Source organism: Rhinatrema bivittatum, chromosome 5 (assembly GCF_901001135.1).
Source record: "Rhinatrema bivittatum chromosome 5, aRhiBiv1.1, whole genome shotgun sequence".
In the NCBI taxonomy this organism is placed as follows: Eukaryota; Metazoa; Chordata; class Amphibia; order Gymnophiona; family Rhinatrematidae; genus Rhinatrema; species Rhinatrema bivittatum.
Genome location: NC_042619.1, coordinates 296,100,019 through 296,126,361, shown reverse-complemented (window position 1 = coordinate 296,126,361; position 26,343 = coordinate 296,100,019). Strand labels below are relative to the sequence as shown.

Sequence of the window (26,343 nt, the reverse complement as noted above, 5' to 3'; positions counted from 1 at the left end):
GCTTAATTATATGTGTACTTAGTTTTTTAGATTTCTGGAAGCCATTTTTCCCAAGACTTAAAATAGTTAAAAATATCATACAATAAGTAAAACAATACAAAATAGCAATAATAAAATAATACAAAAAAGCAATAATAAAATATCAAATGAGAAGAATGGTAAAACAGCAATTACACTGAACAGACAGACAGCAATAAAACTGGTCAGATGAGTCCAGAACCAGTGGGTTATGCACCTCTACCAGCAGATGGAAACGGAGCAAACTGATGTCACAGTATATATACCCCTGCAGTGACATTAGCCTGCCAGTATTCTCCATTTCCAGCAGATGGTGCATGTGCATCTCCCCACTGGGGATTGCTTCAAATTGAAAAGGAGAAATATGGAAAAATAATTTGCCCCGCTCTCCAGCGGTGATAGCAAATGGTCCCTCTATCAGTTGAGAATTCATGAGGTGATTTCCTCGGTCCTTCAGATGAGTGCCTTGATCCGGTAGCTGGTTTTTCAGCCAGTGAAGACTTAGCTGTTTAAACAGATCAAAGGCAGCGGGAAGCTGAGCGTGGCAGTGATGGCATATGCCCTCCTTGCAGCTGGAGACCGTCTGTATTCAGCCAGGTAAGTCTGAGCTCAGGTAAGTTTAAAAAAAATACAGAGACAAAGAAGGAGAGTTTTTGGTGTAGGGCTTCCTCCTTTCCCCGTTCTGCATACTCAGCGCGCCATTCCTGTCCCTATGACCTTCTTGTGCTGTGGGGGGGGGGGGTCCTCTTCTAAAGGGCTAAAGCCCAAGAAGGCCGCACGTGTGGCAGCTTTGGGGGCTGGCTCCAGGGGCAGGTCTTCAATCTCAGCTGCAACTATCAGGAAGGAGTCCCAGGAAGATCCCCCTCCGCTGTCCCCCGTGGTGCGGGAACCCGGGTCAGGGAGAAATGGACCAACGAAACAAGAAGGGAGGCGATCTATGAAAGCCGTAGTGGTGTCAACAAACAGGATAGATGCCAGATGTCTTTTATATGCATTTATTGAAGTGGAGACGCAAAAATGTCCAACTCAGGCCGACTATCGCCTCCAAGCGTGCCACCGTGAGGCTCGGACACCCAGACGACCCACCTTGAAGTGCTCTCGCTCATCACCTACCTTGGGTCCTGCCGCAGTCAGAACCCCATTTATCTCTAAAGCGGAAGAGCCCATGCAGTTGGGCCGTGGGCGTTTGTCCCTGGAGGAGCACCTCCGGCGGAGGCAGTCAGGCCTACGCTTATACTGTGGAGCTCCTGGTCACCGTCTCCAGACTTGTCCAGTCTGTCTGGGAAACTTCCGGGCCTAAGTTCAATAGGGTTCCTGAACTTGGGTGCTACCTCACTGGCCCCCCAGTTGTCTCTTCCTGTTATCTTAACCTGGGACTCCCGTTCCTTCCCTGTCCTTGCTCTTATAGACTCTGGAGCAGGGGGGAACTTTATTCTTAAGGACCTAGTACAACTCCTGGGTATTTCCACCCGTGCCCTGGAATCTTTCTTGTGTATTGCTTCCATTTACGGTGAGCCGTTGCCTGGCCGAATTTCTCTGATAATTGAGCCAGTTCACCTTCTCACTGGTTCCCTCCATGAAGAGGAGGTGGAACTCGTCTTAGAAAAATCTATCCACCCGGTGATTAACTGTATCAAAGGCTGCTGAAATATCTAGCATGACTAGGAAATAAGTCTGGCTGTTAGTGGCTTCTCTGAGGATAATATCTTGTAGTGAGGTTAAAAGGGTCTCAGTACTAAATTTTTTTCTAAATCCATGTTGTGCCAGATACAGGGTACTATGCTTTTCAAGATAATCTGTTAGTTGATTATTAATTACTTTCTCAAGAATTTTTGAGATACAAGGTAAATTAGAAATGGGTCTTAGGTTTGAAAGATCATATTGGATTGTGGTTTTTTTGTGATTGGTTTCACTATAGCGGATTTTAAAATGTGTGGGACATTCGCTTCAGTAATGAATAGATTCATTATATCGGCAATAGATTTGGAGACTATATTGGTGACTGTTTTTAATAGTTTTGTTGAAATATGGTCAATCGGATGAGTAGCTGGGTTCATTTTTTTAATTATATCTTCAATTTCAAGCGATGAAACTGTGTCAAAGGAGGTTAAATGGTCTTTAGGGTTACTTGGTAGTACAGTTTGGTTAGAGTTTTGGGGAGATATGTCTTTTAGTATGTTTAAAGTTTTATCCTTGAAATATTGAGCAATTGTATTACAATTAAAATAATTATTTGATGTGGGAGTTTCAGTGGGATTGGTCAGGTCTTTAACATATGAAAACAGTACTCTAGGGTTATATTGAAATTTATTTTGTTAGAATAAAATTCTTTTTTTGCTTTATTGGTGGATTCATTGTATTTATGTAATAAAGATTTGTATTTAGTTAATGTTTCAGTAGAAGGAGACGCTCTTCAATGTCTCTCAGCTTTTCTTAGTGTTGATTTAATTAATCTTAATTCATTGTTGTACCATGGGGTGTGGTGTTTCTTGTTAATAGCAATATCTTTTTTGATAAGTGGGCAGCAATTATCAGCTACTTATTTTGTTAAAGAGAACCATGAATTGATTGTGTTATCACTGTTTGATATATCTATGTCATTCAGAGCTTTTGAGAGATGATCAGTTAGGGTATTTAGTTGACATGGCTTCCTGTATTCTATTCTGGTTTGGTGGCTGGGGGTACTACAGTTGAGTATTGGATATTTATATCATCAGTAATTAGTGTATGATCAGACCACGGGATTGGGTTAATAGTAGGACTGATAGTAGTATTGATATAAGAGTTGATGAATATTAAATCTAGTGTGTGCCCTGCTTTGTGAGTTGATTGATTCACTATTTGTTGAAAACCTAAAGCTGACATTGAATTTAAGAAGGCCTCACAGTTGTGAGATAATGGTTCTTTATCCACATGTAAGTTAAAGTCACCGAGTTTGACGGTTGGAATTTCAGTTTTTAGATTAGCAACAAAGTATTCAATTAATGGAGAGACATTGAGTTCTAGTAAGCTTGGGGGTGCGTAGATTAAACAAATTTGTAGACACTGGGAATTTAAGAGAGCTATTTCGAATTTGGGTGGTGAATTTATTTGCTGTATTTTTAGGTGTAATTCCTTCTTTGAAAGTATCATTATACCACCACTTTTGTTGAGCCTAGGTATGGATGTGATATATTTATTTTTTGGTAATTGATTTAAAAGAATATAGTCAGATTTTTTAAACCAGGTTTCGGTGATTCCACATATATCAGGGTTGTTGTCTGCGAGAAGATCGTTTAGAATAGGCATTTTTTTGACTAAAGATTGTGCATTTACCAAGAGTATGGAAATAAGTGGGATAGAGATTAGATGTCTACGTGGCTTTGGAAGCTTTTTTCTGAATTTTGTTTGTTTTTGTCTATTGAGGGAGATGACGTCACTGGGTCCCGGTATATAAGGCTGGGCCCAGCCAGTGCTTCCTTGCTTTGGCAACAGGTCTCCACACTGGTCGTGTTCTTAGTTGCTTGTTCCTGCGTCTCCTCCATGTTCCTGGTTCCTGCTCCTCGTACCCATTCCTGCTCCTGTGCTGCGTGTCTACCTTGATTGTTCCTTCTGACTAACTTCCTGGCTTTGACTACTGCTTCGTCTGACCACACTACTGCTTGTCTCCTGGTATTGACCACTGCTTCGTCCGACCACGCTACGGCTTATCTCCTGGTATTGACCACTGCTATATCTGACTACGCTTCTGCTTGTCTCCTGGCTTTGACCTCTGCTTTGCCTGACTATGATTCTGCCTGTCTCCTGGTTTGACCTTTGCTTTGCCTGACCATTCTATTGCTGACTTCTGGTATTGACCCATGCTTGCTTTCTTACTTTTACTTGCCTGCCGCCTACCCTGACTTCAGCCTGTTCTACGATGCTCCTCTTATCTTCATTCTGGACTTGGCCTTTCAGGCTTCGGCCTGTTCTTACTCGGGCGCCCGCTGTCTGCCTCCGGTTCCCATTGGCGCCCGGGTCTCCAGGACTCCGCCTCGTCCAGATCGGACCACCTACTCCTACCTACTGGTCCCTGGCTGACCTCCTCGCTGTCACAGAGAAGACCTCAGATGGAGGCCCACCTAAGTCCATCCGGCCCTGGTACCTAAGGGCTCAACCTGCGGGGAACGAGGGCTGGTATTGGCGAAGCTCCAGCCGGCTTCTGTCAGTCAGCCAGCTCCACCTGCCGATGGTGGGGATCCGTAGGGCTTGCCCTGCAGTTAGCGTCAACCCCACCTCGGCCCAAGGGTCCACCTCCTGTGCAACAGTTCGTGCTCCTCATGCATGAGGCATTCTTGGCCAGTAAATCTGCAAAGTGCAATTGCTAGGAGTGAAGTTTGGGGGGGTCCCGAAACGCCCCAAATCGTGTGCCGACTCTCGGGTCTCACGTGCTACCATAGTCCGTGGAGATCTCGACGGCTCGGATGACCCGCAGGGGGAAGACGTACCCTCGCCCCAGGGGGACACCGCTACAGACCCGGTTGAGACTCTCTCACCAAATCTGGATACTGGTGGGGACGATCAGCTTCAGGTGGAGCCAGGAGTGGAAGGGGACAATCCAAGTGCAGTTTGTCTGTTTAAGAAGGAGGAGTTGCGACCTCTTATCCCTCAGGTTCTGGAGGAATTTGGGCTGAAGCTCACTCAGGAAGAATCTGATAGTCAGGGTTTTAACCCAGTACTAGACGGTCTCCAGGGCCCGCCCAGTGTCTTCCCTATCCCGAAGAAAATCCAGAAGCTTATTAGTCGGGAATGGGACTCTCCGGCGGCAGGCCTCAAGGTCAGCCGGGCTATGGCTAAGCTGTATCCGGTGCTCGAAGAACATTTGGATACCCTTAAGACTCCTAAGGTGAATGCGGCGGTGTCAGCAGTCACTAAGAAGACTACCATCCCGGTTGCAGGAGCTGCTGCTCTAAGGGATGAGCAGGACCTCAAGCTGGATCTTCACCTTAAATGCTTGTTTGCGGTTTCTCTTTGAGTCTTCGAGCAGGGGTCTGTGCGAGCATGATGCAGAGCCCCTGTTTGTGTTGGATTCAAAAACCTCAGGATCCGGCTTCCTCCGGGATCATGACCCCTTCCCAGGCAGCCCGCCTGGAGGCAGGAGTTGCTTATGTGGCAGATGCCTTATACGATCTGGTGCATACCGCATATGGTTTCATCTGTAGTGACCAGGCAGCTGCTGTGGCTTTGAAATTTGGCGGCGGACACATCCTTCAAATTTCAGTTATGTAACCTTCCCTTTCAAGGGAAGCTTCTTTGGTGAGGATCTGGACCAGCTTATGAAGTCCCTGGGAGACACCAAGGGTAACCCTGCCGAGGATAAGCAGCCTTTCAAAAAGTCCTTTGCTCTGTGGGCCCATTTTCGGGACTCTTGGAGATTCAGGTCTGGGAGGGGTGCCCCCTCCTCCTCTGGTTCTAGACAATCCACAGCTTGACAGCTATCCTTTCGGGGATCCAACAGGTCTGCAAGAAACGGCTCCAGCCAGGGAGCTGGGGCCGGTAAGCCTGCCCAATGAGATCAGGCCCACCTACTCCTCATACATAGTGGTCGGGGGCAGGCTGTCCCATTTTTACGAGGAGAGGGTCAAAATCACCTCCGATCAGTGGGTGCTGGAAGTAATAAGGGATGGCTACGCCTTAGAATTTTGTCGCCCTCTCAAGAATGCCTTTCTGGAATCACGCTGCATTTCCCGCAACAAGTGGACCGCGGTGGAGGACACTCTGCAAAGTTTGCTTGGTCTGGAGGCGATTGTCCCAGTCCCACTGGACAAGTAGGGAGGAGGCAGGTACTCCATTTATTTTGTGGTCCCAAAGCAAGATGGTACCTTCCGTCCCATTCTGGACCTACAGCAGGTGAACTTGAGCTTGAGGGTTCCGCGCTTTCGGATGGAGACTCTTAAGAACGGTCATCGCGGCCATCCGCAAAGGAGAATTCTTTGCCTCCTTGGATCTCACTGAGGCCTAATTCCACATTCCAAGTTGGATCGATCATCAGCAGTTCTTGCATTTCAAGATTCTGGGTCAACCTTTCCAGGTCCGGGCTCTCCCCTTCGGCTTGGCTACGGCTCCACGCACCTTTACCAAGGTGATGGTGGTCGTGGCGGCGTTCACCCGTACCTCAACATTTGGATGATTCAAGCAAAATCAGAGGAGGATTGCTTGTGCACGGTCCACCGAGTATCGCAGTTCCTCCAGTCACTAGGCTGGGTGATCAATGGAGCAAAATGTCATCTGACCCCATCGCAGTCCCTGGCATATCTGGGAACTTGTTTAGACACTCAGATGGGCAAGGTGTTCCTCACAGCGGACAGGATGCGCAAATTACAGTAACAAGTGCTTCACCTCCAAATCTCCAGATCCTGAGTTTGGGACTATCTGCAGATTCTGGGCTCCATGGTGTCGACATTCAAGTTAGTGCCGTGGGCCTTCACTCACATGTGTCCGTTGCAGAGAACGCTACTATCTCGATGGAACCCTGTGTCGGAGCAGTACCAGCTGCCGTTACCGTTGTCGAAGCAGGCTAGGTCCAGCCTGGAGTGGTGATTGTTAGAGACCAACTTACAGAAGGGCATGCCCCTCGAAGTCCCGGATTGGGTGGTTGTGTCGACGGACGCAAGCTTCCAGGGCTGGAGGTTGGTGTGCCTGGGTTATGCGGCCCAGGGCGCCTGGTCCTTGGCGGAATGGTCCTGATCCATCAATCGCCTCGAGATGAGAGCGGTCCTTAGAGCATTGGTGACGTTTCTGCCTCAGGTTTGGGGAAGAATGGTTCGCGTCTTCTCAGACAACGCTACCATGGTGGCGTACGTCAACTGACAGGGAGGAACCAAGAGTCCGGATTTAGCCCGGGAGGCTCATCTCTTTGCTTGGGCCGAGTGTCATCTGGAAGGAATTGCGGCCTCTTACATAGCGGGTGTGGACAACGTACAGGCAGACTTCCTCAGCCGACAACAGCTGGATCCCGGGGAGTGGGAACTGTCCCGGGAGGCCTGGAATCATATTTGTGCCAGATGCGGGGTTCCCCAGCTGGATCTCATGGCGATTTGAGCCATCTCGAAGACAACATGGTTCTTCAGTCGCAAGAAAGAGGTCGGATTTGTAGGACTGGACGCCCTAGTGTGCAAGTGGCCGACCGGGATTTTCCTGTATGCCTTTCCCCCTTGGCCTCTCATTGGTCGGGTTCTTCAGTGAATAGAAGAACATTCAGGTTCAGTGGTCCAGAGTGGCCATGGCGTCCCTGGTTTGCAGATTTCATTCAGTTAGCAACAGATCATCCATTACACCTGGCCCATCTTCTGGACCTCTTACGTTAAGGACCCATCTTTTCGGATCGGGAGGATCACTCCTCTCTCGTGGATTGGCCTTTGAAAGGCGGCGGTTACGCATGAATGGTTATTCGGAACCAGTGATTTCCACCCTCCTCCAGGCTAGACACCCTTCCACTTCAATGGTGTATGTCAGGGTGTGGAAAGTGTTTGAGGCCTGGTGTGATCAGCAAGGCATGGTGCCGCTTTCAGTGACCATTCCTCACATTTTGGCCTTTCTGCAGCAGGGCTTGTCTAAAGGCTTGGCTTATAATTCCCTCCGTGTCCAGGTTTCGGCCCTAGGGTGTCTCAGTCCAAAAGGCAGCGGGTAGATGGCAAGCCGCTGGCCTAGGATCCGGATGTTGTCTGCTTCCTGAAAGGGGTAAAGCATCTTTGCCCTCCAGTTCATAAGTTGTGTCCGGATTGGAATCTTAACATAAGAACATAAGAAAATGCCATACTGGGTCAGACCAAGGGTTCATCAAGCCCAGCATCCTGTTTCCAACAGTGGCCAATCCAGGCCATAAGAACCTGGCAAGTACCCATAAACTAAGTCTATTCCATGTTACCATTGCTAATGGCAATGGCTGTTCTCTAGGTGAACTTAATAGCAGGTAATGGACTTCTCCTCCAAGAACGTATCCAATCCTTTTTTAAACACAGCTACACTAACTGCACTAACCACATCCTCTGGCAACAAATTCCAGAGTTTAATTGTGCGTTGAGTGAAAAAGAGCTTTCTCCGATTAGTTTTAAATGTGCCCCATGCTAACTTCATGGAGTGCCCCCTAGTCTTTCTACTATCCGAAAGAGTAAATAACCGATTCACATCTACCCGTTTTAGACCTCTCATGATTTTAAACATCTCTATCATATCCCCCCTCAGTCGTCTCTTCTCCAAGCTGAAAAGTCCTAACCTTTTTAGTTTTTCCTCATAGGGGAGTTGTTCCATTCCCCTTATCATTTTGGTAGCCCTTCTCTGTACCTTCTCCATCGCAATTATATCTTTCTTGAGATGCGGCGACCAGAATTGTACACAGTATTCAAGGTGCGGTCTCACCATGGAGCGATTCAGAGGCATTATGACATTTTCTGTTTTATTCACCATTCCCTTTCTAATAATTCCCAACATTCTGTTTGCTTTTTTGACTGCCACAGCACACTGAACCGATGATTTCAATGTGTTATCCACTATGACACCCAGATCTCTTTCTTGGGTTGTAGCACCTAATATGGAACCCAACATTGTGTAATTATAGCATGGGTTATTTTTCCCTATATGCATCACCTTGCACTTATCCACATTAAATTTCACCTGCCATTTGGATGCCCAATTTTCCAGTCTCGCAAGGTCTTCCTGCAATTTATCACAATCTGCTTGTGATTTAACTACTCTGAACAATTTTGTGTCATCTGCAAATTTGATTATCTCACTCGTCGTATTTCTTTCCAGATCATATATAAATATATTGAAAAGTAAGGGTCCCAATACAGATCCCTGAGGCACTCCACTGTCCACTCCCTTCCACTGAGAAAATTGTCCATTTAATCCTACTCTCTGTTTCCTGTCTTTTAGCCAGTTTGCAATCCACAAAAGGATCTTGCCATCTATCCCATGACTTTTTACTTTTCCTAGAAGCCTCTCATGAGGAACCTGGATTTGTGGGCGCTTGTTGCTCCACCCTTTGAACCATTGGGATGTGCCTCCCTAAAATACCTTACTTTGAAAACTGTTTTCCTGGTGGCCATTTTCTGCTAGATGAATTTCAGAACTGCAGGCTCTCTCCTGTTGGGATCCTTTCCTACGCATTTCTGCTGATAAGGTGACTTTGCGTATGGTGCCTTCCTTTTTGCCTAAAGTGGTATCTGCCTTCCATGTAAAGCTATCCATGGAGTTGTCTGGTTTTCCGGATTTGTCTCGAGATTCGTCGTCTGGTAGAGACCTTCACTTTTTGGATATTCCCGGATCCTGATCTGTTATTTGAAAGTCACTAACTCCTTTCGGAAGTCGGACCACCATTTTGTATTGTTTGGGGGACCGAAGAAAGGAGAGAAGGCGTCCAAAGCCTCCTTGGCTTGCTAGTTGAAGGAGACCATTTGTTCGGCCTACATTAGTAAGGGTTGGCCCATTCCAGCTGGTTTCAAAGCACATTCTACGAGAGCGCAGGTGGCTTCCTGGGTGGAGTGTCAGTTGGTATCTCCTGAAGAAATATGTAGGGCCGCAGCCTGGTCTTCTATACATACCTTTACAAGACATTACTGCTTGGATGTACGAGCACTGGAGGACGCGGGTTTTGGGGAAAGCGTTCTAAGAGCGGGTCTTTCGGGTTCCTGCCTGGTATAGTGTGGCTTTGGTTCATCCCACTGGTCTGGACTGATCTGGGTATGTCCAGGAAAGGAAAATTGGGTCTTACCTTCTAATTTTCCTTCCTGTAATACCACAGATCAGTCCAGAGGCCTGCCCTGGTAAAACTGCCGAAAGACTGACTTGCCTGGTATTTAGCCACTGTATATAAGAAGTCTATAAGACATATTCTCCTTTCATTTTGAATGTTATGGGCTAAGGTCTGAACTGGGTTTCCAGGTTTGGGGGAATCCAACCCTTGAGTTTTTTTCTTGTTCGCCCTTATTGGGTTTAAAAGTTTTTTTTTATTGTATTTTGTCTTGGGTATTAATCAATACTGAGGAACTTCAGGTGGCACACTTGGTATATAGCAGTGCCTCAAAGTTTTGTTCTCTGCCTCCATCTGCTGGTGGGAGTGCATAATTCACTGGTCTGGACTGATCTGTGGTATTACAGGAATGAAAATTAGCAGATAAGACCCAGTTTTCCTTTTTGATTTCACTGTATAAAGCCTTTTGTTTTTGATCTGTTATGGAAGCCATTCAAGAATTGATTGATCTTGAGTGGGGCACCCCAGAGGTTAATTTCAAAGGAGGTCAGTTTTGGAAGGCCTGTACCTTCTGGATCCGGTGGTGAGAGAGTGTTTATGTTTTCCGAAGGTGAACGCACTTGTATATGCTGTCTTCAAGTGGATAACTATCCCCACAGAGGGAGGAGCAGCCTTGAAGGATGAACACAATAGGAGGATTGAAATTATCCTTAAGCAGGCATTTGAAGCTTTGGTAATGACTTTGAAAACCACTTCTTCTTGTTCCTTGGTGGCTCACTCTTCTTTACTTCTCTCTCAGGAGATTGATGACTCTGAGGTGAATTCCAGGGAAGTTATGAGCCAGAGGCGGCCGCCTTGGCAGATGCAGGCTGTGATTTGGTCTGCACCTCAGCCAGAAGGGTGGCTTCAGTAATAGCAGCCAGACATCAGATAGAGTTGAGACTTTGGTCGGCCAATGCGACCTCCAAAGCTAACCTAATGAAATTGCCTTTTAAAGGCTCATTCTTGTTTGGGAGTGAGTTGGAGAAACTGCCCACTAAGTGGGTCATATCACCGGTTTCTCTATTACTGGAGGAGAAGAAGCAGATGCCATGCCCCTTTAGCTTGAGAGGTTATGCTAGGGGATCCATGGGTTTCGACCCTAAAGAGGAGCAACCTTTCAGAGGACTCGGTCTTTTGGTCGGTGTCAGTCCTTTTGTCCCAGACAGAACCAGAAGGGGGCGCGGGCTCGGGTAGTGGAACCTCCCCAACCTCCCAATGAAGGTTTCCCTACACATCCCCAGGAACAAGAGATAGGGGGAATGCCTCTCTTTCTTCTATCAGAGATGGGTCGAGATCACATTGGATCAATGGGTCCTGGTAATACGAGAAGGATATGCACTGGAGTTTCGCAGTGTTCCTCGGGACATGTTCATGATCTTTCTCTGCCATTCCCCGCAGAAGAAGCAGGTAGAGGATGGTACATTGGCAAGGCTCCTCAGTCTGAGGGCTGTGATTCCAGTGCCCACGTCTTAAAAAAATACAGGGCAATATTCAATTTATTTCGTTGTGTTCATGAAAGAGGGATCCTTTCGTCCCATCCTGTACCTCAAAGGTGTGAACAGTCATTTGCGGTTGACACAGTTTCGCATGGAAACCTTGCGCTCAGTCATCATGACCGTGCAGTCGGGGGAATTTCTGACCTCTTTGGACCTGTTCAAGGTGTATCTTCATATTCCCATTCGACTAGCGTATCAACGTTTTCTGAGGTTTGCTATTCTGGGATGCCATTATCAGTTTTGGGCGCTGCCTTTTGGACTGGCCACCAGTCCCAGGACCTTTTCCAAGGTAATGGTAGAAGTTGCAGCAGAATTGAGAAAGGATGGTATCCTAGTACACCTGTATTTGGATGTCTGGCTGATTTGAGCCAAGTCATTGGAAGAGAGCCGCCTGGTGACCCACAAGGTGATCTCCGTGTTGCAGGAGCTTGGCTAGATGATGAACCTGACTAAGGAGCAGTCTTCAGCCTGCTCGGTTGTTGGAATACCTCGGGAATCAGTTCAACATGAAACAGTGCCAGGTTTTCCAGCTGGAAACTCGTATTCAGAAGTTGATGGCTCAGCTATGTCTGTTGATGAATACTCTGTGCCCGACCATATGGTCCTACCTGCAGGTACTTGGTTTAATAGCGGCATCCCTGGAAATGGTACCGTGGGTAAAGGCACATATGCGTCCTCTTCAGCGCTTCCTGTTGTCTCGGTGGAACCCATATTCTCTGGACTAATTGATTTGGCTCCACCTGCTGATGGAGTGGGGGCTACAGCCGGATCATCTAAGGAAGGAAATTTTCCTAGCACCAATGGACTGATTAGTACTGACAGCAGATGTGAGCCTCCATGGTTGGGGAGCTTACTGTCAGGAGCTGACAGTGCAAGGGCGTTGGAATGCATAAGAGTCTCTGGAACATCAATTGCTTGGAAGCCAGGGCAATTGGGTTTGCATGTTTGCAGTTCGGTGACAGGCTGAAAGGTCAGTCAGTCCGGATAATGTTGGACAATGCAATGACTGTGGCTTACATAAATTGGCAGGGAGAACCCAAGAGCCAACGCAGGAAATAGATCAACTTAAGGAATGGGCCGAACTACATCTCCAGATCATCTCAGCCTTGCACATAGCAGGAAAAGACAATGCAAGAGCAGACTTTCTCGGCAGGAAGAGTCTGGGCCCAGGAGATTGGATGCTATCAAACGAGGCGTTTCAGTTGATTCTGCATCACTGGATCTCCTGTTTTTAGACCTTCTGGCACCTTCTCACAGTGTGAAAGTTGCATGATTCTTCATTCGCAGAAGGGATCTGAAGTCATTGGGGATCAATGCCTTGGTGTAAGCGTGGCCGGAAGACAAGTTGTTGTACACCTTTCCTCCATGGTCCGTGTTGGGCAGATTAGTCCGAAGGATCATGTGCCACAGAGGGCTGGGGCTCTTGGTTGCTCCAGAGTGGTCCAGGAGAGACTGTGGTATGCGGATCTGAGGCGGCTCCTGGTAGAATCGCCCCTTCGACTTCCAGCACACAGGAATTTGTTGCGGCAGGGACCTGTTCTTCATGAAGATCCAACTCTATTTTGTCTTACGCTATGGTCCTTGAAAGGGCTTACTTGCTGAAACATTGTTGTTAAAGCTCTGTTGTTAAAGCTGGGAATTAGCAATCTGTTATTAGAGCTCTGTTGATAAAGCTGAGAGTAGTAGTCTGTTATTAACGGAGTTGCTGGAGATAGCAATCTGTTATTATTTAGAATAGTTGTGGGTGGATCCTTTGACCAGTGGCAGGTAACCACGCCTTTGAGGGAGCTCCCGAGAGGGACCACTGGTCAGGCTTAGTGTAGGAGACAGACACACACTAGTTCTTTTATTAGACAATATATTAAACTACCAGAGGTGGCAGTAGTGAGCTGGAAGCGCCCGACTGGGCTGTAGTCCCTCAGGTACTGGAACAACGATCCCAAGGTGGCTGAGCTGTAGAGAAACTAAGAAAGTGAGTAGGCAATACATGCAGAGTTCAGGAACAAGTCCTTGATGGTAACACTCACACAATAGTCTCTTGAGGCAGCCCAGGAGTTGGTATGCGTTAGGCCCTTGAGGAGCGAGTACCTGGTTCCAGGGAAAGCTCTGAGAGATAGATAGATAGAAACTCACTGATGTTATAAGCAACAAAGACTTCTTAGTAAGCAGTATTTTAAACCACCAAAAGTGGCAGTAGTGAGATGGAAGCGCCCAGCTGGGCTCTAGTCCCTCAGGTTTTGGAACAGTGATCCCAAGGGGACTGAGCTGTAGAGAAACTAAGAAAGTGAGTAGATAGGATATGCAGAGTTCTGAACAAGTCCTTGGTGATAGCACTCACACCATAGTCTCTTAAGGCAGCCCAGGAGTTGGAATACAGTAGGCCCTCGAGGAGCGAGTACCTGGTCCCAGGGAAAACTCTGAGAGATAGATGGAAACTCACTAATGTAAGCAGCGATGACTTCTTAGCAGAAGTGATATTCAGGAGCTGGTCCGGGGCGTGGGCCCTCGAGGAGCGAGTACCGTTCCAGACTGCGACCTGAAAAGAAAAAGAGAGAGTGAGGCCCCTGAGGAGCGGGTACCTCTAATGAAGTCCAAGGACGCAGAGTAGCTAGGTTTGCGGAGAGCGAATCCCATCCGCAGCAACCTGGAGGAAGCGAACCCTTTGCTAACTCGTCTTGTTAGCGAAAACTGAGACGTTAAATATCTGGAGCTGATGACGTCATCTCAGGGGGACGCCCCTGAGGTTCACGCCAGCGCCGGTACATCAGTCGGGACGCGCGCACGCCCTTAGGCATCTGGTCAACATTGCGGCTTGCAGCGTTGAGCCAGTCCGGGAACGCCGGAGGAGGACGGCCTGGAGACGCCGCAGCAGCTAGCCTTCCATCAACTCTGGAGGGAGTCGCCAACAAGGTAAGGTGGGCGGAGCAGAGACGTCGGACAACGACGGACACAACAAACATGCATACTCTGCGGCAGTGATTTCCACCCTGCTAAGAGCTAGAAAGTTCTCCACTTCCTTGGCCTATGCGTGGGTTTGGCGAGTGTTTGAGGCCTGATGTGAGGATCAAGGTACTCTTCCTTGTTCAGTCAAGATCATCTCATTTTGGAATTTTTGCAAGATGGCTTGAATAAAGGCTTGGCCCTTAATTCCTTAGAGGTGCAAATAGCTACTCTCACCTGTTTCAGGGGTCAGATGAATGGTGGATCCTTGTTGGTTCATCCTGATGTGGGTCGTTTCCTGAAAGGAGTGAAACATCTTCACCCTCCTTTGCAGTTTCCAGTACCCTTATGGAGTCTTAATTTGGTGTTGGATTTCTTAGCTGGCCCTATGCTTAGGTCACTGCGTAACCTTTCCTTGGGGTTACTGACTTTGAAAACGGTGCTTCTTGTGGCAATTTGTTCTGCGCGTAGAGTTTCCGAGCTGCAGGCCTTGTCTTGCCAGGAGCCATTCCTCTGTGTGACTCCAGGGCCGGTACCAGCTGTGTGTACTGTTCCTTCTTTTTTATCAAAAGTGGTCATTGAATTTCTCTTGAATCAGTCCATCTCTCTGCCGTCTCTGGACAGAGGATGTAGAGGAGTATCGTCTGTTGCGACCCTTGGATGTCGAGACATTTTGTCAGGTATCTAGAGGTTATTAAGCCTTTATGGAAGATAGATCGCCTGTTTGTCCTTCATGACAATACTAGATAGGGAGAGCTGGCCTCGCGGGCTATAGTAGTTTGCTGGATTAAGGAAGAAGTCACGGCTGCATATATTAATACTGGAAAGCCATTGCCTAGTCTGGTTAGGGCTCATTCCACTAGGGCTCAGGCAGTGTCATGGGCGGAGGTGAGATTATTGTCTCCCGTCGACATTGCGGAGCTGAGACACGGTCCTCCCTACACACTTTTTTCAGGTATTATTGTCTGGTTCCCTGTACGTACCTGGATCAGTCCAGACAGTGGGTTATGTCCCCAATCCAGCAGATGGAGTCAGCACAAGCTTTGAGGGGGCGTATCCATATATACTACTACCCCCTCTGCAGGAGTTCAGTATCTTCTGACTCCAGCAGATGCGAGTAGGGGAATCAGGCTTCCCCTCCTTTTCCTTCACTTTCTTGCTTGATTATGGCTTGTTGTTGTCTTTTTCTGTGGATCAAGTTTGTATCAAGTTTGTATTAAGTTTAAAAAAAAAAAAAAAAAAGGCAGAGTTCTTTCAACTTCTGGGGAGTGGCTTATCTTCCTTGTCTCTTCTCTGCGGCCTTGCTGTTTATTTCTCGTTGCAGCCAGGGGTAAGTTTGTTTTTCCTTTGTAGTTTTTTTCCTTTACAGCTCAGCCCCCGGTGCCCGTGAAAGCCGGTGGAGCCGGCCTCTTCGCTCTTTACTCCCTCACCCGCGGCCATTTTACAGCTCCTCATGGGCTGCTGAGCCATTTAGGGAAAGATGTCTGGGGCGGGTCGTGTGGCCAGGAAGGCCCCCCCGCGGCACCCTCCTCTATTTTCAGACAGCGGGCAGTGCGGGCCGACCGGGCCCCCCCGCAGCGGCGCCTTTGTGCGCGTGGCCCCCCCCCCGTGGCTTTTTCTTTTCTCCTGCAGCGATCCCGATGCCGCGGCCGTCCCGCTGTGCGGCCTGCGGAGACCCGGGGTCCTGGATTTCCCGGGAGGGCATCTGTGCACGATGCCTTCCCGGGGGGGAAGGTACCTCACAGTCCCTGACTGATTTCTCTTTTTTGCCCGGGCGGTGCGGGCCGGCCACTCCGCCATTTTTGGCGGGAACGGCGGCCATTTTACATTCTGAGCGCCCTGAGGCGCAGGCCACGAGGGAGAACGGATCCCTGGAGGACTCTACCAGCGGGGGTGTTCCCCCGATTTTGGTGCAGGAACCAAGCACCCAGAGCCAGGGAGCAGGAACCACGCCGCCCCCGAAGCGCACCCGAGCAGGCCGGGGTTCTCTCCGGAGTTTATCCTGCTCATGCATACCACTTATCTGCAGGGGCTGGAAGCACCTGTGGGACCCCCCCCCCCCCTCCTAAGATCCCTCGGATGTCGCCCTCGACGCCGGCCCCCCCCGACCCTCCGGGAGTGGGGGCCTCCCGCCTTCCTACCCGGGTCCGATCCACGCCCGCGGCAGTGGGGGCGGTGCCAGACCCAGCGGGACATGGACTTGACCTCCCGGACGGGGGACAAGGGGACGGCACACAGGAGGGGGATGATCCGCGTACCCTACGCCTCTTCCAGAGGGAAGAGCTGGACGACCTCATCCCGCAGATCATCCAAGAATTAGATTTGGATCCGCCACCAGACCCGCCTGCCCCAGTAGCTCCCGCTGTCATCACTTCTTCAAGGAAGGGAGATCCTGTCCTGGCGGCACTCCGGCCGAGGGCTCGGGCTTTTCCCATTCATGACTCGTTTTTACAACTTCTCACCAGGGAATGGGACACCCCGGAGGCCTCCCTGAAGAGCAGCCGGGCTATGGAAAAGCTGTACCCGCTCCCCGAAGATTTTCTGGACCTCATCAAAGTCCCAAAGGTGGACTCCGCAGTGTCGGCGGTCACGAAGAGGACGACTATCCCAGTGACGGGAGGTGCGGCGTTGCGGGACACACAGGATCGTAAGTTGGAAGTTTTCCTTAAGCGGGTTTTCGAGGTCTCCGCTCTGGGTATGCGGGCGGTGATGTGCAGTTCGCTTGCCCAGCGGGCTAGTCTCCTTTGGGTGCAACAACTCCTCACGTCTCAGAACCTGCCGTCCGATGAGGCTGCCCAGGCAGATCGGCTAGAAGCCGCAGTGGCGTATGGGGCGGACGCCTCGTACGACCTTTTTCGGGTCCTCACAAGATCCATGGTTTCGGTAGTGGCAGCACGACGACTACTGTGGCTACGCAATTGGGCGTCTGATACGTCCTCTAAGTCCAGTCTGGGCTCTCTTCCCTTCAGGGGCAAGTTCCTCTTCGGGGAGGATTTGGACCAGATCATCAAGTCCCTGGGGGAGAACGCTGTTCATCGGCTGCTGGAGGATAGGTTTCGACCATCCAGAGCGTTTTCTTCTTCTCGGACCAGAGCCAGAGCGCAACGGCGCTACAGGGGCTACAGACAGACGGGCTCCCGGCCATCCGCCCCCAGGTCTCAGCCCTGGTTGCGCGCCTTCCGCGGGCATCGGCCCGCACGCACTACTCCCGGAACCGGGAACCCCTATACCAAGTCTTCACAATGATGCCAGTCTCGCCCACTCCCCTGTCCCCAGGATTGGGGACCGACTAACGTATTTCTAAGCGGAGTGGGCACGGATCACCTCGGACCAGTGGGTCCTGGATACCATAAAACACGGCTACGCATTGGAATTTGTCCGCCCCCTGCAGGGAAGGTTCATCTTTTCCCCCTGTGGCTCGGACCTCAAGAGAGGAGCGGTGCAGCTGACTCTGGACAGACTCCGGGAGATAGGCGCTACTGCGCCCGTGCCCTTCGGAGAGGTGGGCTCGGGCCACTATTCCATCTATTTCGTCGTACCAAAGAAGGACGGTTCCTTCCGGCCTATCCTAGTCCTCAAGGAAGTCAACAAATCCCTTCGAGTCGTTCGGTTCCGCATGGAAACGCTCCGGTCAGTGATTGCGGCGGTGCATCGGGGGGAGTTCCTCGCCTCCCTGGACTTAACGGAGGCCTACCTGCACATTCCCATCCGCCCGGACCACCACAGTTTCCTTCGTTTCAAAATTCTGGACCAGCATTTTCAGTTCACGGCTCTCGCGTTTGGATTGGCGCCGGCGCTGCACACCTTCACCAAGATCATGGTAGTTGTGGCGGCAGCTCTCCGGAAGGAGGGCATCCTGGTTCATCCTTATCTGGACGATTGGCTCCTCCGGGCGAAGTCATTCGATCATGGACGCTCAGCGGTGACTCGAGTAGTACGGTTTCTACATTCCCTGGGATGGGTAGTGAACTTCTCCAAGAGCTCCCTCATGCCCTCGCAACGCTTGGGTTTTTTTTGGGGGCAACTTTCGACACCCTACTGGGCAAAGTTTTTCTGCGCCAGGACAAAGCTCAATCCTTGCGGGATCACACACGACGGTTCTCTGTGTTACCAGAGCCCACCTCCTGGGACTACCTGCAACTCCTGGGAGTGATGGGGTCCACCATCGACCTTGTACCTTGGGCTTTCGCGCACCTCAGGACCTTACAGTGGGCGCTCTTCTCCCGTTGGAAACCAGTATTGCAGGACTATCAGATGATTCTCCCGCTCCCACAGAATGCCAGGGACAGTCTTGGCTGGTGGTTGGATCCGCCGAACCTGGCCCGTGGCATGTCCCTCGATCTGCCAAATTGGGTGGTGGTGACCACCTATGCCAGTCTAGCAGGCTGGGGTGCAGTCTGCGATCGAAGCGCCACGCAGGGGACGTGGTCCACGGTGGAGGCGAAGTGGTCAATCAACCGTCTGGAAACCAGAGCGGTCCGGCTAGCTCTGCGACATTTCCTCCCGCTTCTTCGGAACCGAGAAGTCAGAATCCTATCGGACAACGCTACCACCGTGGTCTACATCAACCGACAAGGAGGCACGCGCAGCCCGCAGGTCGCGCTCGAGGCGGCGCTGCTGATGCAATGGGCGGAGCGTCATCTCGTCCGGCTAGCGGCCTCGCACATCGCCGGTGTGGACAACGTCCAGGCAGACTTCCTCAGTCGTCAACTGCTGGACCCGGAGAGTGGTCTCTCTCCGACAAAGCAATGCAACTTCTCGTCCATCGGTGGGGGGCCCCCCACTTGGATCTGATGGCGTCCGCTCTCAACGCCAAGGCTCCACGCTTCTTCAGTCGCCGGAGAGAGCGCGGAGGGAGTGGATGCCCTGGTCCTCCCGTGGCCGCCATATCTTTCTTTTCCACCATGGCCCCTGGTGGGCAGGATGCTCCGCAGAATAGAAAGCCATCAGGGGACCGTGGTTTTCGTCACCCCAGAATGGCCCAGGCGACCCTGGTTTGCGGACCTGCTACAGCTGGTGATCGACAGGCCAATCAGGCTGGGGCACCTCCCCCAGCTCCTACATCAGGGCCCGGTATTTTTCGAGCAGGCAGAATTCTTCTGTCTTGCAGCCTGGCTTTTGAGAGGCGCCGCCTCCGGCGTCGGGGCTACCTGGAGGCGGTAGTATCCACGCTATTGCGGGCACGAAAGACATCGGCCTATGTTCGAGTCTGGAAGGTGTTCAAGCTGTGGTGTACCAGACAGGCCACGAGACCCGCTAAGGCTTCTGTACCTCAGATCCTTCAGTTTCTACAGGCGGGGGTGGAAAAAGGGCTCACCTATAATTCACTACGGGTTCAGGTGGCCGCCCTTGGTTCGCTGTTGAGCGATGGGGGCTCTCTTCTACAGCATCCTGACATTGCTCGTTTTCTCAAGGGTGTCAAGCATATGCGTCCTCTGTTACGGGACCCTTGTCCCTCCTGGAGTCTTAACCTTGTGCTTTGCTCCCTGTCGGGACCACCGTTCGAGCCGCTGCGCAACGATAAAGGATCTCACTCTCAAGACTGTATTTCTTGTGACCATCTGTTCCGCTCGACGCATCTCGGAGATGCAGGCTCTGTTGTGTAGAGAGCCCTATCTCCGTTTCTCCGACTCTGGAGTTTCGCTTCGCACCGTTCCCTCCTTCCTTCCGAAGGTGGTTTCTGCATTCCATGTGAACCAGACGGTGGAGTTGCTGTCCTTCTCTTCCTCAGAGCCGAAGTCTCTCCGTCTCTTGAATGTCAAGCGCACTCTGCGCCTCTATCTGGAGGCTACAAATGAGTTCCGGACCTCTGACCATCTCTTCGTACTCTGGGCCGGTCCTAAGAAGGGGTCTCAGGCCTCGAAGACTACCATTGCCAGATGGCTGAAGGCCGGCATTGCTGCTTCCTACATTGGGGCGGGTCGGACTCCCCCACCCGGAATCGTAGCGCATTCTACACGTTCTCAGGCGGCTTCCTGGGCGGAGGTTCGCTCGGTATCCTCGCAGGAAATTTGTAGGGCAGCCACCTGGAAATCGTTACACACGTTCTCGAGGCACTATCGTCTGCACCTCGCCTCTTCGGTCTCTGGACACTTTGGCGAGCAGGTTCTCCGAGCAGGCCTCGCAGGACCCCACCCGATTTAGGGAAGCTTGGGTACATCCCACTGTCTGGACTGATCCAGGTACGTACAGGGAAAAGAAAATTATTATTTACCTGCTAATTTTCGTTCCTGTAGTACCATGGATCAGTCCAGACGCCCACCGCGTTTGGGTTCTTGATCCTGCTCAGCTCTGCGCTGCTTCTTGCTCGCAGTGTTCTGTGTCTTCACAGTTGTTTCTTTTCGCTGTTTTTCACAGCTCCCTACAAGTTGGTAGGATGTTTGCAGTTACTTGTTGCGGTTACAATTGTTTTCATTATCTGTTTCCACAAACTTGATCCTTCGGGGGTTTCTACTCGGGCTTTGATATACTCGATACTGAACTCCTGCAGAGGGGGTAGTAGTATATATGGATACGCCCCCTCAAAGCTTGTGCTGACTCCATCTGCTGGATTGGGGACATAACCCACTGTCTGGACTGATCCATGGTACTACAGGAACGAAAATTAGCAGGTAAATAATAATTTTCTTATGTGCAGGCCTGGGAGGACACAGCCTTTGCATGTGCAGTTTTGACAGGATCATGGGCAGCCTCCCACCCTGTTCGGGAGTAGCTTGGGTACATCCCACTGGTTTTGGACTCATCTGACCAGATGCTAAGAAATGAGAAATTACTACTTACCTGATAATTTCCTTTTCTTTAGGATGGTCAGATCAGTCCAACTTCCTGCTCTTGGCTGCTGAAAATTGGTGTTATGGTCCTCCTGTTACAGGTATTACCGGTTAGTTTTAATCCAGTTCCTAGACTAGTGTTAATAAATTTCATGTCTGAGCTCAGTGTTTCCTGTTGACTGAGTATTGAAATGGTTATCTGTTTTTAATCAAGATTTTTCTAGTGTGTCCATAATTTGTTTTTGAAGAAAATACTGGCAGGCTGATGTCACTGCAGGGGTATAATTACTGTGACTTCAGTTTGATCCGTCTCCATCCGCAGGTAGAGGTGCATAACCCACTGGTTCTGGACTCATCTGACCATCCTAAAGAAAAGGAAATTATCAGGTAAGTAGTAATTTCTCAGTATTGGCCAGATTTTAAAAAGCATTTATGCACTTAGATGGGCATTTTGAAAATTACTCTGCAAGCTGTACACTTAAAAGCATGTACTAAACTGATTTCACATGTACTTTTACATAACTACAAATAGGTGTTCCCAGTTGCAGAATTGGGGCTGGGAAATCATTTTTGTGCCCTTTCAATTTTCGAAAGTAACCACCTAAATATTTGTAAAGACATTTACAAGTGTTCCCTAGTGGTCCCTCTCATTTTCAAAGCAGACTTAGGTGTGTAAGTCCACTTTGAATATTAAGGCTGAAGTAATTTCAGAGGCTGTTATAAAATTTCATTTCATTTATTACTCACATACAGCACCAGAATAAAAAAACCTACCCTCCCAGTCTGCCCTGAAGCAGTAATGACAATCTTCCCACATTTTTCCCTAGTCATATACACATTAACATAAGAACATAAGTTGCAATATTAGGTCAGATCGACGGTCCATCAAGCGCAGCATCCTGTTTCCAACAGTGGCCAATCCAGGTTGCAACCTGGTAAGTACCAAAACATTAAATAAATCCCATGCTACTAATGCCAGTAATAGCATTGGCTATTCCCTAACAGGCTGATTTTAAAATTCACCCACTCATAAAAAACGGGGGCAATGTGCGCGGCTGGGCATTGCGTGCGCTGCGCATATTTTAGAAGAGGCCTGGCCATGCGCGTAACTCCCGTTATGTGCACAAGAGCCAGGCCTCTATGAAGTGGCAGTCACGGGGGTGGGGAGGGGAGGCAGGGGGCGAAGCGGGGTAGGCCGGGGCAACGCCATTCATTGTTGTCCCAGAGCTTCGAATGCAGTCGGCTGCCGGCGCGCGCAAGTTGCTTCAGGTTGGGTCCTGAAGTAACTTGTCGAAGAAAAGGTAAAACAAAAGAAAAAAGCCAATTTAGAGGGTGGGGAGGAGAGGGGAAGGGAGGTTAGGGTAGGGGGTAGGAAAGTTCCCTCCCAGTCCAATCCTAAATTGGAGGAAATGGGGGAGCCCCGATCTCGTCACTGCACGACTTTGCATATTTTTACCCCCCCTTGCGTGCCGCCCACACATATGCGCATGGCCCACGTATTTCATAGCATGCGCGTGCTGGTGCACGCATGTTATAAAATCGGCGCATCCATGTGCGCGTGCCAGGTAGCAAGCACACACGTTTTAAAATCTACCCTTAAGTCAGCTTGTTTAATAGCAGTTTATTGACTTCTCCGAGAACTTATCCAAACCTTTAACCACGTCCTCCAGCAAAGAATTTCAGAGCTTAATTATGCATTGACTGAAAAATAATTTTCTGTTAGTTTTAAATGTGCTACTTGCTGACTTCATGGAGTGCCCCCTAGTCCTTCTATTATCTGAAAGACTAAATAATCAATTTGTATTTAACCGTTCTTGCCCTCTCGTGATCTCCTCTCAGCTGTCTCTTCTCCAAGCTGAACAGCACTAATCCCTTTAGCCTTTCCTCATAGGGGGAGCCATTCCATCCCCTTTATCATTTTGGTCACCCTTCTCTGTATCTTCTCTAGTGCAACTATATCTTTTTTGAGATGTGTCAACCCGAACTGCACACAGTACTCAAGGTGCGGTCTTACCATGGAGTGATACCGAGGCATTATGATATTCACTGTTTTATTCGCCATCCCTTTCCTAATAATCCCTAACATTGCTTCTTTGACCATCGCAGCTCACTGAACTGATGATTTCAATGTATTATTCACTTTGATGCCTAGATCTTTTTCCTGGGTGGTAACTCCTAATATAGAACCTACAGTATAAGTTATTTTTCCCTACATGCATCATCTTGAATTTGTCCACATTAAATTTCATCTGCCATTTGGACGCACAATCTTCCTGTCTCACAAGGTCCTCCTTCACAATACACATGTGATTTAACTATTTTGAATAATTTTATATCTGCAAATTTGATCAGCTCACTTGTTGTATCCCTTTCCAGATCATTTATAAATACATTGAAAATTACTAGTCCAAGTAAGATCTCTGAGGCACTCCACTGTTTACCTTTTTCCATTGAGAAAATTGAAAATTTAATCCTACTCCATGTTTCCTGTGTTTTAACTAGTTTGCAATCCACGAAAGGATATTGCCTCCTATCTCATGACTTTTTAGTTTTCTTAGAAGCCTCTCATGAGTGACTTGTCAAATGCCTTCTTGAAAAGCCAAATACACAACATCTTCTGGTTCACCTTTATCCACTTGTCTGTTAACCGCTTCAAAAAATGTAGAAGATTTATGAGGCAAGACTTCCCTTAGGTTAATCCATGCTGGCTGTGTTCCATTAAACCATGTCTTTCTATATGTTCTGTGATTTTGTTCTTTAGAATAGTTTCCACTATTTTTCCTGGTACTGAAGTCAGGCTCACAGGTCTACAGTTTTCCAGATTACTCCTCAGACCCTTTATAAATATCAGGGTTACATTGGCCACTTCCAGTTTTCAGGTACAATATACTGCTTTAATGTTAGGTTACAAATTTTTACTCATGGATCTGAAATTTCATTTTTGAGTTCTTTCAGAACTCTGGGATGTATACCGTCTGATCTAGGTGATTTGCTTCTCTAGTTTATCAATCTTGCCTACTACATCTTCCAGGTTCACCATGATTTGGTAACAGTCTCTGGAACCGGTATCTCCCCAGCATCCTTACTAGCAAACTCTGAAGCAAAGAATTAATTTATTCTTTCCACAGTGGCCTTATTTTCCATAAGAGCCCCTTTGACCCCTTGATCATCTAACGGTTCTACCGACTCTCATGCAGGTTTCCTGCTTTGGATATATTTTAAAAAGTTTTTATTATGAGTCTTTGCATCTATGGCCAACTTCATTTCAAATTCTCTTTTAGCCTGTCTTATCAGTGTTTTACATTTAACTTGACAGTGCTTATGCTTTTTCCTATTTTCTTCAGATGGACCCTTCCTCCAATTTTTGAAGGACATTTTTTGGCTGAAATAGTCTTTCACCTCTGTAATCGTTTGGCTTACTTTCTATCTTTTTTAATGCATGGAATACATCTGGGCTATGCTTAAAGACGGTATTTTTAAACAATGTCCTTGCCTGTTATAAACTTTTAACCTTTGCAGCTGAACCTTTCAGTTTTTTTTCTGTTTTCCTCATTTTATCAAAGTTTAGCTCTGGAAAGTTTAATGTTGGAGCTCTAGATTTACATATTGTCCTTCTTCCAGTCATTAATTCAAATTTGATCATGTTATGATCACTTTTGCCAAGTGGCCCCACCACCGTTACCTCTCTCACCAAATCTTGCATTCCACTAAGAATTGGACCTAAAATAGCTCCCTTTCTTATTGGTTCCTGAACCAATTGCTCCATGAAGCAATCATTTATTCCATCTAGGAGCTTTACCTTTCTAGCATGTCCTGATGTTACATTTACCCAGTCAATGTTGGGATATTTGAAATCTTCCATTATTACTACACCGCCAAATTGATTAGCTTCCCTGATTTTTGTTTGCATTTTATCGTATGTCTCATTAATTTGGCCAGGTGGATGGTATATACTAGGGATGTGAATCGTTTTTTGACGATTTAAAATATCGTCCGATATATTTTAAATTGTCAAAAATCGTTAGAGCCGCGATACAATAACAATTCCCCCGACTTATCGTCAAAAAATCGTAAATCGGGGGAAGGGGGAGGGGAAGGGGGAGGGCGGGAAAACCGGCACACTAAAACAACTCTAAAACCCACCCCGACCCTTTAAAATAAATCCCCCACACTCCCGAACCCCCCCCCCAAAATGCCTTAAATTACCTGGGGTCTAGAGGAAGGGTCCCGGTGTGATCTTTTACTCTCGGACCTCCGTGCGTTGTAGAAATGGCGCCAGCGCTATGTTTGACCTGTCATATGACGGCAAAGGTAGCGCCGGCGCCATTTTGTTTTTTTGTCCCCCGACGGCAGGAGCGTAGGAGATCGCTCCCGGACCCCCGCCGGACCCCCAGGGACTTTTGGCCAGCTTGGGGGGGCCTCCTGACCCCCACAAGACTTGCCAAAAGTCCAGCGGGGGTTCGGGACGACCTCCTGCAGTCGAATCGTGTTGCCATACGGCCGGCGCCATTTTCCGTATGGAAAACGATTCGTGGTAGGAGATCGTTCTGGACCCCTGCTGGACTTTTGGCAAGTCTTGTGGGGTCAGGAGGCCCCCCCAAGCTGGCCAAAAGTCCCTGGGGGTCCAGCGGGGGTCCAGGAGCAATCTCCTACGCTCCTGACGTCGGGGGACAAAAAAACAAAATGGCGCCGGCGCTATTTCTACAACGCACGGAGGTCCGAGAGTAAAAGATCACACCGGGACCCTTCCTCTGGACCCCAGGTAATTTAAGGCATTTTGGGGGGGGTTCGGGAGGGTGGGGGATTTATTTTAAAGGGTCGGGGTGGGTTTTAGGGTTGTTTTAGTGTGCCGGTTTTCCCGCCCTCCCCCCCCCCACTGGACCCCAGGTAATTTAAGGCATTTTGGGGGGGTTCGGGAGGGTGGGGGATTTATTTTAAAGGGTCGGGGTGGGTTTTAGGGATGTTTTAGGTTGCCGGTTTTCGATTTACACGATTTACACGATATTTAAAAAACCCAAACTGCGACGATCCGATTCCCTCCCCCTCCCAGCCGAAATCGATCGTTAAGACGATCGATCACACGATTCACATCTCTAGTATATACTCCTATTGCTATACTCTTACGTAACACACAAGGGATTTCTACCCATAAAAATTCTACTGTGCATTTAATCTCTTATATGATCTTCATCTTGTTGAACTCAATGTCCTCCCGTACATAAAACGCCTTCCCTCCACCAAGTTTATCCTCCCTTTCATTGTGATATAATTTGTACCCTGGTATAGCACTGTCCCATTGCATACACTCCTTCCACCAGGTCTATCTCATCATTCACTGCTATACACTCTAACTCTCCCATCTTACTAC

General features: G+C 48.8%; 1 protein-coding gene across 3 annotated transcripts in view; it reads left to right on the top strand.

Moving 5' to 3' along the window:
* LOC115092811 (disintegrin and metalloproteinase domain-containing protein 9-like) overlaps nucleotides 1-26,343 on the top strand; it is a 501,882-nt gene that overhangs the window by 116,377 nt on the left and 359,162 nt on the right. The window lies entirely within an intron of this gene.